Raw genomic sequence first — 14,620 nt, 5'->3', positions numbered from 1 at the left:
TACAGAGTAATGGCATTATTTAAAACAATGAGGAAAATAGAACTTTGAATTTGTGAAGTTTGTTTAACCATTCATTATGCTGAAAGAGAAACAATAACTGATTATGCTAAAGTACCATCATGAGAATTTTTAAATTTGTTTTCATTGATGAATAAGAATACTTTGTACTTGATATTATTAGTACTGAATTGACTATTTGTAATTTCGTTTATTTCTTAATAAGATACGTTTTTCATCTTCTCCCTAACAATCTTTTAGGTCTTCTTACTTAGTAAATGTTTTTCAACCTAAAATGCAATTGTTAACAATAAAAATTAGTATTTTCTAATCCAAAAAACTTATATTAAAAAGTTACTGGAGGGAAATTAATTTCATCCAATTGAAAAAAAAAATGTCTTTATTACAGATAACCACTGGAGAAGAAAATAGGGACGCAGCATTAATAACAGGGAACTTAATATAGCTTAAAAGCCTTCAGAGAATTTTTGAATTTACGAACAACAACAGGATAAATGTTATATTAATGTCATAAAGGATGTGTTATACAGGTGTATATGTGGACTCATTTTGTTTTAACGTGGTGCTGTAGTACAAAATGGATTGTTGCAAGAAAAAAATAATGTCATCAGTGGCCAAAAACATGAGCAGTATTTCTGCAGGAACAATTTTTCCATTTCCAAACCATGGTGGCGCAGGTCCAGGGTTTGCCAAGGCAGCGCACAATGCTCAGGCCCACCAGGAGCTGAATGAATTCTTGGAGGACCTTGAGTTCAAGGCTGTGGTGTGGCAGGCAGAACTGGCCATTAAGCGCGGCGTCTTTCCCAAGCCCCATCTACCAGGGCCCCAGCAGAAGCTACTTGTCAAGGACCCTCACAGGTGTCTGGAGAGTTACAATGAACTCATGAGTTGTGAACCTGTTGCTACTGCTTCGTTGTTGTTCAGAGGTTGGGGTTCCGGGGGAGCAGAGACAGAGAAGACCAGTAACTGAGGCCTCTTGCTAGCCGCTTTGGATAAGACAATAATTCTGAAGACTTAACAATATGAATATATGCATTTTGCTTTTTTTTTTTGCCAGTAAATAAAAGATCACTGTTGTCTTCAAACCCAAGAATGAAGAGCCCCTATGGGCAACTTAATCCTAAGTGGACCAGGTGGTTGCAGAAGCTGTGCTGTCCTTGCTGTTTTGGCCGTGGTGCATACCTTGTCCTCAACCAGGGTTATCTCTCAGAGGCAGAGGGCGACCTGGTGGACCGAAAACTAGAATGCAAGATTGCACTCCTCACAAAGGTGGTATACCTGGCCAGTAAGACATTCAACTATAGTGCCACTGACAGAGTGATGTCCAGGGGCAAGCAGCTTGTGCTAGAGAAAGTGTCAAACGTTGGGCAGTGGTTTAACCCCATCGGGCAACCCACCAAAGGTTGGCTCTTTCCAACTCTTTGTTGAAGGCTACAAAGATGCAGACTATTGGCTGTGGCGTATTGAAGCAGAACCGCTGCCTGAGAATATCAAACAGCAACTACTACTGCAGTTCCAGCCACTGGTGGTGCTGGATCACATCATCTGCGACACTAACAGAGGCAATGACAACTGGTAAATGTGACTGTCCAAAGGATAGCTCTGACTCTCAGCACACAGACTGGGTGGTGGTGAAGGAGACTGTTATCAAGGTGGCTGCCATAGACAATGGGCTGGCCTTCCCTCCAAAGCACCCTGACTCCTGAAGGGAATATCCTTTGCACTAGGCCTGGCTGTCCCAGACAAAAGTCCCATTCTCTTAGGAGTTCAAAGATCTGATCATTCCAAAGATATCCAACCCTAACTTCAAGGACTTGGAAGAGGACCTATGTGAACTCTTTAGGAAAGCTCCTGGGTTGGGTGTGGTGGCTCATGCCTGTAATCTCAGCACTTTGAGAGACAGATCATTTGAGCTCAGGAGTTGGAGACCAACCTGGGCAAACGGGGAAACCCTGTCTCTACAAAAACAAACAAACAAACAAAAAGTAAAAATTATCCCGGTATCATGGTGCATGCCTGTAATCCCAGCTACTTGGGAGGCTGAGGAGGGAGGATTGCTTGAGCCCAGGAAGTAGAGGTTACAGTGAGCCAAGATCAGGCAACTGCACTCTAGCCTGGGCAATAGAGTGAGACCTTATCTCAAAAAAAAAAAAAAAATTCTAGTTTTGCCAAGGACCAGTTTGATAAGCAGATTACTGTCATGCTGGGTCAGATCCTAAATCTGACTCAGGTCTTGAAAGACCAGAGTCCCCTGCACCTTGTCCAGATGCCACCTATGGTTGTTGAGATGAGATGGCCCATTCCCACCAGCGGCTTTCTAGCGAGTCCTACACACAGAGCTTTCAGAGCTTCAAAAGTCAGAGGCAGTCAAACGAAGCACTGTCTGAGACTTGTGGGAGGAAACCTGGGCAGTGGGGTGCAGGAAAAGCTAGAGAAGCCAGTGGAGAGCAGCACCTTTAATATCCCTCCCTTTCTGCTTGCCACCACCCTGGGATCTTTCCTACCCACAAGGAGAAGCACAGTCAGGAAGAGTGAGTGTCCCTCGGACCTTCTTAATGCCAGGGAGGCCTGGGAAGGAGCATCTCCCTTCCAGCATCTGCTGGTGGCAGGATTGGACAGTCCCTTCCTTCCCTGACACCTTGCTCTATTGTAATTCCCTATTCTGCATCAGAAAAAGCAAACAAACAAGAAAACCAACCCTTGTAGCAGAGCCCCAGATCCTCTCATGCCAGAAACCTTTAATCCAGGCCTGAATTAGCATAGACCCAGACACTCAGCTGCCTTGCTGTTGCTTACTCCCAGGAGCCAAGACTGTGCTAGAGGGCAACTGGATGGCTTACAGTGCTGGAACAGACAGAAGCCACACCTTTCCTTTGGGTTTTTGCCAAGCCTTCTTCCTCGTCTCCCACCAGTGCTGTAGGGTGGCTGCAAACCTCCAAACAGTTCTCCCAGGAGGGAGGTTTTTGCTCTACACCTCCCAGCAGTTCTGCGCACAATCCCGGGGAACCTCTCTGCTCCCTGCCATGCTGCAGCTTGTCTGTCTCTCAAGCAAAGGCAGGAAGAGCTAGTCTTAGCATTTATATTTTAATAAGAAGTTGACTCTTATTAAAAAGTGATCCACATGGCTTAAGTGTATGCTGGGAGCTGTAAGTGCTCTATGGGTGAACTTACCAGCTTTGTTTCCTGAGTCCTTGGTCCCAACCATCCAATGTGTTCCTTTTGTTTTAATTGCTTTCACCCAACTCTTTTGACTTAAGAGTTGAGTTTATCTTCTGAGTGGGTGTCTGTGAGGGTTCTGGGGTGAGTCTTGGTTTACAAGAGGATAGGATATTAGTTATTGGATTTATTTCTATGCTACCACTGCTGATTGGTGGAAGTAACAAGACTTGTATTCTACCTCCTAATTGGCAGTTTCCCTTTACTCCCTGACTTGTCTCAGGCCAGTGTCTTCATGGCTTCTTGAGAAAGACAGGTCCCAAAGGAGAGAAGTCTTCAAACTGTCCCCCAGTTCCCGCCCAGCCCAGTGCACATCTTCTTGCTTCCTTGTAAGTTTTTCCCCTGCTACCCAATCCCCCTTGCCAGGTGTTTGAGCCCTTTCTACACCAAAGCAAAGAATGGCCTGAGGAGGAAGTAAAAAGGGTGCCATCTGGGGATGAGGTGCAGCTGTGTTCATATGTCCTGTGCTACTGAACACTTAACAGTTCTGGCACCTTGAGATTGGTTAACCAACTTAAAAAGAATCTATCTTGAAGGTTTGAAGAACAACCAAAGAAAGGGAGTGAGGACCAGGGCTGTGTATATTCTGCTTACCCAGCTTTGGAACAGAGATGTGTCAGCTGGTCCGGGCTGGTCTCCTTCCAGTCCAGCCACCAGGAGTCTGCTTGTCACCTGTGATTACTGAGATGACTGGCAGAGAGATGGCCATTCCATGAGTGCCACCCAGCAGACAAGAAGAGTTTCTGTGCATGCCCTATGGACAAAGGCACAGTTCACCTGCCTTCCTCAGTCTTGACAATCCCATGCAGCTGACTTAGACCCTGGCCTTGGGAACAATGTTTGAAAGACTATCTGTGCCCTGACTGTAGGATCCAGTAGGGGATCCAGGTGCGCATGGCTGTCTGTAGACATCTTTACACAAACCTGTTGGTAATGCTCCCCACTTGGTGCTCAGGAGAGTCTGGGGATCTAACAGGGAACCTGGCTGCCTTACCTGGCCACATCCTCCATGCCAGATCTGCATCTTGTCTTAATCAAGACCAACTCTGTGATCAGAAGGAAATTGGGCCCTATGTAAGAGGGAGCTGGCCCTGGGTCTTGCAGGCAAAAGAATGTGGGGTTTCTTTTCTTGGCCTGTTACCATTCTCCCTAGAAGCCTGTGCTCACGTTGCATTGAATGTGGACTCTGGAAAAGTCAGTGGTCCAGAGTGCCACAGAAGGCTTTTGGGTGGCACTTCATGGAATGGCATGGTACCTCTGCCAGTCGTATAGGTCCTGCCCCCAGCATCAGGGACTGGAGGTTGGACTGAGAGAGTGCTACTGCCCTCTGTGTTGTTTTTCTGATGCACTGTAGAAATTGCACAAAATATGTTTAAATCAATGAAAACATATGAATAACAAATTAAATTCTGAAACAAAAAAAGAAATTTTTAGTAATGATTATCCTGGAATGGAAAGAAAATAATAAAGAAAATGGAAAGCTGACATCATGTATGTATTAGTCCATTTTCACACTGCTATAAAGATACTATCTGAGACCAGGTAATTTATAAACAGAAAAGAGGTTTAATTAACTCACAGTTCTGCTTGGTTGGGGAAACCTCAGGAAACTTACAGTCATGTTGGAAGATGAAGCAAGGGTCTTCACATAGCGGCAGGAGAAAGAAAGAGTGCAGGGGAAACTCCATTTTAAAACCATCAGATCTAGTGAGAACCCTCTCACTATCAGGAGAACTGTACGGGGAAAATCGTCCCTGTGATCCAGTCACCTCCAATCAAGCCCCTTCCCCTACATGTTGGGATTACAATTTGAGATGAGATTTGGATGGGAACACAGAGTCAGACTCGGTCCAGGGACACCAGCTACAATGCAGTACCTTACTTATTAGCAAGATTTATGAGGAGAGTTATGAACACATCATAAACACATTCAGAGTGGTTTCATCAAGCAAAGTATTCAATACTATGATCAGGGTTTCCAAGGCCACCCTCTTTATTTACCTACAGAACTCAGATGAGACCTATTATACAGTCTGCCCACAAGGTTCTGTGTGACCTCTGCCTCTTAAACCCAAACTGACCACACCAATGTGCAGGGATGCCATCCATTTTATATCAGCCCACAATGAGTGGTATTACTCTATCCTTTCACTTTCTTGCTAAGCTATTAGTAAACATGCCTTTATTTATTTGACTCCACAAGATGGTAGCAAATGAGTTACAGTTCCCTTTCTTTTTGCTAGTGCATGACCTGCTGCTCTCACCAACAGGTATAACAGGAGTTCCAGGCCTTTATCTGCCTGAGCTTGCCCAGGTCTTTGATGCAACAAACAAGGTAGTAGTGTGTGACCCACATACCCACTGCTCTCTAACTCCTGCGGCTGGTTTCCACCCACAGATGAACACAAAGGGAGTAAATGAGCAGATCTTGAGTATACAAATAAAGAACAGTAGCCACTTAGAACTGATCTGCTACATAATCAAGATACCAGTCTCCAGCATACTTCATCACCAAGAATATTGGTAACCAAGAGTTATTTAAGCACTCTGAGTAGTACACTACCAAGTTTCATGAGTTTCAACCTTCTTCCACTGATACACATAGCAGAGGATGAAGAAAATGATATTCATGAAAGGTTAAAGCACTACTAAAGAAAAAACAAAACACTTCTTAAATCCAGTGATTCTAGAATGCTGCTTATAAGAGAAGGAATTTGATGAGGAGTTCAAAGAGATATCAGGAAAAGCTGCACATGTCGTCTTCAATTGCTCCTTTACCTCTCTCAAAATTTGCATCCTTTTTTGTTTTGAGACAAAGTCTCACTCTGCTGTCCAGGCTAGAGTGCAGTGGCACAATTATATCTCACTACAGACCAAAAAACCTGGGATCAAGTGATCCTTCCACTTCAGCTTCCCAAGTAGCTAAGACTATAGATGTACCACCAAACCTGGATAATCTTTTAATTTTATTTATTTATTCTTTTTCAGAGATGGGGCCTTGCAATTTTACATAGGTTGATCTCAAACTTTCGATCTCAAACAATCCTCCTACCTCAGTGTCTCAAAGTGCTGGGATTACAGGCATGAGCCACCATGCCAAGACTAGATATGGCATCTCTTCTATCATTTTATTTCCAATTTGACATGGTTTCTGATACATGATAAGGACTTAATTAATAATAAATTGTTGTTTTAGAAGGAAATACACTATCTTCCTGCACCATACCAAAACACAAACACTCTCTCCCCCACCCCACACACACCCCATCCCCTGTCACCACACACACACACATTCCCCCTCACCATACATACACACACACACACACACACACACACACACACAATTGTTGTGGGCAGGGTCAACTTATTATGACAAGAACTCTAAATATTTAAATATTTGGAAAATTGAAAGAGAAAGCTATAGTGGAGTTACTGGCAATCAAATTCTACTGGCCATTTATTGTGATTATCTTCTACCCTGGGTTGAAGATATTTCATTAATAGACCTTAATTATGCTAACAGGCATGTCTTTGTCTAATTTACTTTTCTCTTTGCTTTATGCTCCATCCACTGAGAGGATTTTCTGTGACCATTGACCTTAATGACCATATCAAAAGTTGGCATAGAGAGTATGCACACCTTGGGAGAGGGCTACACGCACATGTTTATAAGAACAAACCTAATACATTACAGAATGTATTAGTCAGGGTTCTCTTAGAGAGACAAAACTAATAGGAGATATTTATATGTATATATATATATACACACACACACACACATATATGTAATGAAGGGGAGTTTATTATTAGCTTACATGATCACAAGGTCCCATAATAGGCTATCTGCAAGCTGAGGAGCAAGGAGAGCCTGTCCAAGTCCCAGAATGGAAGAACTTGGAGCCTGACATTTGAGGGCAGGAAGCATCCAGAATGGGAGAAAGATGCCGACTGGGAGGCAAGGCCGACCTCTCTTTTTCACATTTTTCTGCCTGCTTTATATTCGCTGGCAGCTGATTAAATTGTGACCACCAGATTAAGGGTGGATCTGCCTTCCCCAGCTCACTGACTCATGTGAATCTCTTTTGGCAACACCTTCACAGACACACCCAGGATCAATACTTTGTATCCTAAAGTCCAATCAAGTTGACACTCAGTATTAACCATCACACAGAACATGGAAGTTTTTTGTTTGTTTCTTTTGTTCATTCATTCATTTGTTAAATCATTCATTTTGAAGAGAGGCTTTTGGTTCACATTGACAAAATATTATTATGGAATGTTGGTACAATGTATGCAAATCAATAACTGTGACTCATCACATAAACAGAACTGACTGAAGAAAAAAACAAACAAAAAATCTTGATCAAATCAATAGATGCAGGAAAGGGCTTTGATGAAATTCAACATCCCTTTGTGTTAAAACCCCTCAACAAACTAGGCATTGAAGGAATATGCCTAAAATTAATGAGAGCCATCTACGACAAACCCACAGCCAATTGTATGAATAGGCTAAAGTGGGAAGCATTCCCCTTGACAACCCAAACAAAGCAGGGATGTCCACTGTTATCACTCCTATTTAACATAGTACTGGAAGTTCTAGCCAGAGCAATCAGGTAGGACCAAAAAATAAAAGGTATCCAAATAGGAAGAGAGGAAGTCAAATTATGCCTGTTTGCAGGTAACATGATTTTATACCTAGAAAACTCCATAGTCTCTGCCCAAAAGCCTAGATCTGATAAACAACTTCAGCAAAGTTTCAGGATACAAAGTAAATGCACAAAAATCAGTAGCATTTCTATACACCAACAACATCTAAGCTGAATACCAAATCAAGAATGCAATCCCACTCACAATAGCCACAACAAAAATAAAATACCTAGGAATACAGTTAACTGGGGAGGTGAAAGATCTCTACAATGAGAATTACAAAACATTGCTGAAAGAAATCAGAGATGATATAGACAAATGGAAAAAACATTCTATGTTCATGGATAGGAAGAATCAATATTGCTAAAATGGTCATACTGTCCAAAGCAATTTCAATGCTATTTCTAACAAACTACCAATGACATTCTTCACAGAATTAGAAAAAAAATTCTAAAACTTATATGGAACCAAAAAAGAGCCTAAATAGCCAAAGCAATCCTAAGCAAAAACAAACAAACAAACAAAAAAAACCTTGGAGGCAATACATGACTTGACTTCAAACTACACTACAAGGCTATAATAACCAAAACAACATGGATGGTACTGGTACAAAAACTGACATGTAGACAAATGCAACAGATTAGGAAGACTAGAAAAACAAAAACAACTGCATATACACAACCGTCTTATCTTCAACAAAGTCAACAAAAACATGCAATGGGGAAACGACTCCCTATTCAGTAAATGGTGCCGGCATAACTGGCTTGTCATATGCAGAAGATTGAAACTGGGCCCCTTCCTTACATCATATACAAAAATCAATTCAAGCTGAATTAAAGAGTTAAATGTAAAATAGAAGAGGATAAAAACCCTTGAAGAAAACCTAGGAAAACACCATTCTGGACACAAGTCTTGGCAAATATTTCATGACAAAGATGCCAGATGCAATTGCAACAAAAACAAGTGGGACTAATTAAACTAAAGAGCTTCTCCACAGCAAAATCAACTATCAACAGAGTAAATAGACAGCCTACAGAATGGCAGAAAATATTTGCAACCTGTGCATCTAACAAAGGCCTAATATTCAGAATCTAAAAAAAATTTAAACAAATTAACAACAATAACAAAAATCCTATTAAATAGTGGGCAAAAGACAAGAATGGACACTTTTCAAAAGACATACAGACTCGTCTGTTTTCTTCCAATCAGTCCCAACTGCTTATCTGCACACCCAAAATTATTTTCTATACATAGTATCATTCATTTTTTTATTTCTTTATTTTTTCATGCACCAATAACTTATGAAAAACTTCTCAACACCACTAATTTTTAGAGAAATGGAAATCAAAACCACGTCATTCAGAATGAATGTTATTAAAATGTCAAAAATAACATATACTGGAGGATTGCTGAGAAAAAGAATGTTTATATACTGCTGGTGGAAATGGAAATTAGTTCAGCCACTGTGGAAAGCAGTTTGGTAATTTCTCAAAGAACTTAAAACAGAACTACCATTCGACCCAGAAATCTCATAATTGGGTATATACACAGAGGCATATATATTGCTTTGCTATGATCACATGCACATGTATTTTAATCACAGCACTATTCACAATAACAAAGACATGGAATCAACCTAAATGCCCATCAATGGTAGACTAGATAAAGAAAATAGAGTGCACATAAGACCATAGAATACTACACAACCATAAAAAATGAAGTGATCATGACCTTTGCAGCAACATGGATGGAGCCACAGGACATTATCCTAAGTGAACTAACACAAGAGCAAATAACCAAATACAGCAGAAGCCAACCATAGACACTGGAGCCTACTTGAGGGTGAAGGATGGAAGGAAACTGAATATTGAAAAATTACCTATTGGGTACTATGCTAATTACCTGGGTGATGAAATAATCTGTACACAAAACCTCCACGACAGGCAATTTACCTATATAACAAACCGCCACATGTACCCCTGAAATTAACAGAAAGGTTAAAACATGTTAGAAATGACAATCTGTTCATTTCCAGGCTCAGACCTTAAGAAACTTGAGAATCTTTAAGAATCGTGCACATACAGACTTATTTTCCCTCATGTTCTTATGTTAAATTTCAATTACACAGCTACATGGATATGTTCACTTTATGAAAATTGTATCTGGACACTTTAGCTTTGCTCAATTTCCTGTATATGCATGGTAAACAGAAAAATTTCAGTTAGAATTAAACATTGAATAAAGTTTGAGAGTTATGTGAAAAATTCAGAAAAGTAATAATCTAGCTCATATGTTTTATATATATAATATAGCATAGTATATTATCAATATATATCATAGCATCAATAGTATCATTTTCCCCCCAATTATGTAAAACTTTCAGAAAAATAAAGTAATATAGCATATATATATATATAAAATGTCCACAGATTTGCAGTTTATCTGGGGCATCTCTGCTTCAGGCTTATTAGGTAGTGGAGTTGAGCTGCAAGCTGAGGTGGATTCAGGTTTTTTCAATGCATCTTCATTTTCCTTGGACTAGCAGTTACCCAGTCCTGCTATTCTCCTCACAGCTGGCAGATATCCAAGAAGTCAGCACAAACTATGCACACACATGTGGAGACTCTGTTCATATAATATCTGCTACTATTTATTATATTGTTTAGCTCAAGCTCAAAGTTAATGGCGATAGGGATATAAACTTAACCCACTTTATTACAAGGCAGTGGAAGATCACTTAGAGAAGGCAAGAAGAATCAAAATGATAATCGAGGTACCACAGTGCTACATAGGATACTATAGTAATAGGAGATGGTTTTAAATGAGTCATGATTGTCAATGATGTAACAATGTGCGGAGAATTGGAAATGTATAGATTTTTGTTATAACTTACTCCTGTGGGCCAGGCGTGGTGGCTCATGCCCATAATTCCAGTACTTTGGGAGGCTGAGATGAGAGCATCGCTTGAGTCCTGAAGTTCCAGACCAGTCTGGTCAACATAGTGGGACCCCGTCTCTAAAACAAAAAAAAAAGAAAAAAACTTACTCCTTTGGACTATATTTAAAACATTGCACCTCCTACTCCTGAGACATTAAGTGCCTTTCAAGGCTTATATAATATTCTCTGTGATACTCAGTGTCCCTTTTCACTTATTACACCAGTAAACCCAGAAGGGTTATGTTTGCTAAGTGGCGACTCAGTACCATACCCTGTCCTTAAACAGATCTTATATCAAAGCAACAAATTTGCTCAACATGGTGTAGCAATTAGATGTAATAGGAAGAGATGAGACAAAAGAGTGTTTTGTATGGTTCAGTTTTGTTTTGCTAGGGTGGGAAGAATAGAAATAAAATATTTGGTTTGGACATATTGAGTTTGCAAGTGCTATATGACAAAATGAAAGAAGACATTATATTTAATATTAGGAAAAAAGATAAAATAATCAGGAGAGGTATGCAAAAAAAATGAATAGAAGGATAGATAGAAATATTTATCTCCCCAAAGACTGTTTTCTTAATTTAGAAGGAAATATCAACATATTGTTTTTATTCCAACCAAATAGACACTACACAAAGGATAACAACTCACCAGATAGAATTAAAATGAAAGCACTGGTAACATCCTTTCTTTTCCCATCGTGTCTAGTGATGGTGAGGAAGAGTAGGAATAATCTAATGGATATTAAGGGTTTCAGGTTTTATCATTCCAGAAAGAGTACAGGACACACTTATGGCAAAGAAAGTAAGTATGTAATCCCATCAGCCTACAGTCATTGAGAAAATTATTTGCATTGATTAGTTCAGGGATACAGAGAAAGTATGCCATATTTCTGTGCAATAATTTCTAGTCTACAAAAGAGCAAAATAGAGAACTTAATATCGGGCTCATCTTGTTAGATAGTTGTAGAGAGAGGGCAAATGGAGCTTCTTTTTTATGAAGTTAAATGAATGCTGTTATGACATTGTTGAGAGTGGGATAGCATCCCTCTACACCTTATTTGATATACTAATTCTTCCAAATTATGTTAGCCAATGCCAATAAAAATCTGATAATTCAAATATATGATTTATGCTCATATTAAAATTATCACACTATAACAAAGTTACACCAGCTCTTTTATAACTTAAGACATTCTGATTTTATTTAATATATTTGATAATTTGTTGATTAAAGAAAAAGTCTCCCTAAGTTTGGAAAAATTAGAAACCCTCTGTCACCATAGGAACTTTGTCCACCTAAATAGGAAATGATAAGAAAGTGGGTGATTTTTCGAGTCCAGACAATGAGATATTATTTTTCAAGGAGAATATATGCTCAAAATTTTGTAAACATTCTTATTTACAGCAAAGGAAAATAAGCAAAATTGTTAACAATGGATAAACTAGGATTTACACACACAGAGGCACACACACACACACACACAGGGATAATCAGTACTGCCAAATGAAGTTAAGAGGTTAGGTAGATTTAGGACCAACAATAATTCATGAAATCTGGTAATGACTAAATAATGAGTGATTTGTTGAAAGAAAATGTTTATTAGAACAGTGTTTCTAGAAATTAGATTATGGCAGTTTGATGAGATGATGGGAGATGAATAAAGGAAGATTATAATGTCAATATTCAATAATATTGGTTCTTTCTGTCTAGAATATGCTCCTCCTATTGTTCTTCCTAGGAAAGTTTTACTCATATCAAAACTCAGAGGAAAATGGAGTGAAGAATATATGTGTCCTTGATATATGTGTATATATGTGTGTGTGTTTGTATATATGTGTGTGTGTGTATATATATACTTGTATGTGTGCATATATATACACTTGTATGCATGTGTATGTATTTGTATACACACATATGTATATTTAATTTCTATGTAACCATCTATATCTAGATTAAGCTAGACATAAGCTCACAGTGATATCTCAATCTGCAATACATTACCTCATAGTTCATTCTACCCTTCTCTCTCTTATCTGTAACCTTCCACTCAAATAGTGAGATGCCTATCTCCTGCAATCTATCATTAATTTGATTAATTGTTCATATTCTATATATATGTATAGCAGTAACAGACTTATGTAAATCTATGGCAAACTATTTTATCAAGTATATTACAGTGTCTACATACAGTTTCTTTTGTTTCTGGCCTTTTAGACTCCTCCGATTTACAAAGCTATTTAGGTCAGCACCTTTTCCCTCCACCTCCTTCAGTGAGATTGTTTCATAAATTTGTAGTATAGTTAGATCATTTTGTCAGTCAACATTCCATCCTGGGATTACACTAAGCTCCTGCATATATTTTTAAATTCCATACATTAAGTTTCACTGCTTGTAATGAAAGTCCTATAGGTTCTAAAAAGTCCGTCTTGGCTGACCATTATTGTCTCAGGAAAATAGATTATATTGTGTGCTGTGAGAGAGACTTACCTGGGTTGAAGATACGGTTGAAGATTCGAAGTTAGTTTTGAAAGTTTAAAACAGCTGCTACGTGGATAAGGAAGGGGGCTGAGAAAGAAAGGTCAAACAAAGAAAAATTGCTGAGTTGCTTCAGTGCTTAAGCAGAGCTGCTATCGTAAATGTATAATAGATATAATTAAAGAGAACATGAGGTTTTTCCAGCAGCACTTCTCAGCCCAGGGAGAAGTGAGATGATTAGATTGGTCAACATTTTGGCACTGCCAAGGAGAGGTCATCAGCAGAAGGTGAAGGGGACTGAATAGATGGAAAGTAGTAGGGAGAAAGTCCCTGAGATGACTAACCATGAGATTGGTCCAGGATGGCCTGGGAGGGAAATAAAGTCAGATAGGTTCCATATTCTAATAGACTAAGAAGAGCCCAAGTGATTAGAGGCCAGGGATGACTGTAACAGCAGGTTTGGCTAAGTGGAAGAGCTGAGATTACAGGAAACTGACTGGTTAAGGGGTAACTTCAGACTTCAGGAATATGATATATGAATATATACTTTCAACCCACTGAATTTAACGAGAAGGAAAAAGCATATGTTTGCATGATAAGGAGACAAATAGAACATCTCAGTGTTCGTAACAATTGAATTTGGGAAACATAAACTTGATTTATCACTCATTTAGTTTTTATTGTAACTACATTGTTAAGCCTAAAAGCTGTAAATCAACTTCTTGAATAGATTTGTTAGTGGCTGCAATTAATTAAAGCTAATTGAAATATACTTTATAAAATAATCAGAGGTTAAAAATTTATATTTAAATTTAGTAATTAATTGATACATGGTTAGTGTTCCTATATAAATCTTTCCTGGTTTTAACTTCAGACAGACACATCAATATATCAGTTATTTGCACACTGATGTGTTCCAAATCTCAAGTCCTGAAAAGTATTAATCTTTGATTCACCTTGATTTCTGCTAAAGAATGTAAAGAACTTTAGAAAGAAAACGTACCACAATGATCAAAAGTTATTAAATTAACTAAATTTTTTCTAACCTTAAAGTAACTGAATTAGTACCTATGAAAGATAGGAAGCATGACAAAAAATAGATAAATGGTTTCCGCAATCCAAAACTGAAAAATTAAGGAAGTTATTGAAAAGAAACCTCTTCTAAAACAACTCTTATTTTCAATCAACTAGCTCAGTAAGCTTCTCAAAAAATATGTCTCATCTCTCTCTGTGATTTTGGCTGCATTTATGCCTTTGTATGCTTGAAATTCTATTCACTTATATTAAGTTAAGCTTCTTGAATTTGTCTCTTTACTACCATTTT

The 14,620-nt window shown here is 38.8% G+C and overlaps 1 pseudogene; it reads left to right on the top strand.

The window, feature by feature from the left end:
- Positions 1-640: 640 nt before the first annotated feature.
- On the top strand, positions 641-2,478 carry LOC105553331 (annotated as a pseudogene).
- Positions 2,479-14,620: the final 12,142 nt, after the last annotated feature.

This window comes from Mandrillus leucophaeus, unplaced genomic scaffold (genome assembly GCF_000951045.1).
Source record: "Mandrillus leucophaeus isolate KB7577 unplaced genomic scaffold, Mleu.le_1.0 Scaffold59, whole genome shotgun sequence".
In the NCBI taxonomy this organism is placed as follows: Eukaryota; Metazoa; Chordata; class Mammalia; order Primates; family Cercopithecidae; genus Mandrillus; species Mandrillus leucophaeus.
This window is presented reverse-complemented; position numbering and strand designations above follow the sequence as displayed.